Raw genomic sequence first — 1,324 nt, 5'->3', positions numbered from 1 at the left:
CCCCCCAATGAGATGGATTGACATAGTGATAGCAACAATGATCTCAAACATGGCAAGAGTTATGAGGATGACACAGGACTAGACAGGGTTGTGTGCATAGGGTTGCTGTGAGTCGTCACTGACTTAATGGCACCTAATAACAACAATATGATCCTATACATAGAAATATCAGAAACTCAGTTAGAAAACTTACTGGAAATAACTGAAAGGTTCAGTAAAGCAGTAGGTTACAAAATCAACACCAAAATAAATCAGTCACAATCCTCTACACCACCAAACAGAACTCTGAAATGGAAATAAGGAGAATAATACCATTTACAATGGCAACCTAAAAGACAAAATACATAAGAATGAACTTACCAGAAATACAAAAGACCTATAAAAAGAAAACTACAGAACACTACTGACAAAAACTAAAAGAGCCCTATATAAACTGAAAAACACACTATGTGCATACATAGAAAGATTTAACATTATGAAAATGTCAGCACTATCCAAAGCAATTTATAGATATACTGTAATGCTGATCCAGATTCTACCAACATTCTTTAAGCAGATGGAAAAATGCAATTGCTTATTCATATGTGGTGTCTATGATTAGCACTGAACTGCTAATTGATCGATCAGCAGTTAGAACCCACCAGCCATATAGGGTTGTTATTAGTCTAATTAACAGTAACTTTATATTGATAGGAAAAAGACGCTTGGTAAGCAAATTACTCCTGAAGAAGAAAAAAGTAGGAGGTGTCACATGTTTTGATCTCAAAACCTACTTTACAGCCACAGAAGTCAAAACAGCCTGATACTAATACAATGAAAGACCAATGGAACAGAATTGAGAACCCAGAAGTAAATCTGTAGACAGCTGATCTTCAACAAAGGGCTCTAAATCTATTAAACAGAAAAAAGACAATCTCTTTAATAAATGATACAGGTAAAACTGAATATCCAATTGCAGAAAAAAATGGAACAAGATCTATACCTCACACCATATACAAAAACTAATTCAAGATGAATCAAAGGTTTAAATGTAAAACCTAAATTATAAACATCATCAAAGAAAAATAGGGGCAAAGCTAGAGATCATAATTTATGGCATAAATAGACTATCAAACATAAACAAAAATGTATAAACAGCAAAAGACAAATTAGATGACTGGGACTTCTTATGTTCATCAAAAGAGTTCTCCGAAAGAGCAAAGATAGAACTTATATTGAGTAAAGACACACTAGACAAAGGACTAATCTCTACAATTTATAGAAAACTTCAATACCTCAACAATGAAAAAACAAATAATTCAATTCAAAATTTGGCAAAGGACAT

At 33.0% G+C, this 1,324-nt stretch overlaps 1 pseudogene; it reads right to left on the bottom strand.

Annotated features, from left to right (window-relative positions):
• The window catches only part of LOC102828976, an 88,090-nt pseudogene that overhangs the window by 83,939 nt on the left and 2,827 nt on the right, over positions 1-1,324 (bottom strand).

The sequence above is a fragment of the Chrysochloris asiatica genome, unplaced genomic scaffold (assembly GCF_000296735.1).
Source record: "Chrysochloris asiatica unplaced genomic scaffold, ChrAsi1.0 scaffold00012, whole genome shotgun sequence".
In the NCBI taxonomy this organism is placed as follows: domain Eukaryota; kingdom Metazoa; phylum Chordata; class Mammalia; order Afrosoricida; family Chrysochloridae; genus Chrysochloris; species Chrysochloris asiatica.
This window is presented reverse-complemented; position numbering and strand designations above follow the sequence as displayed.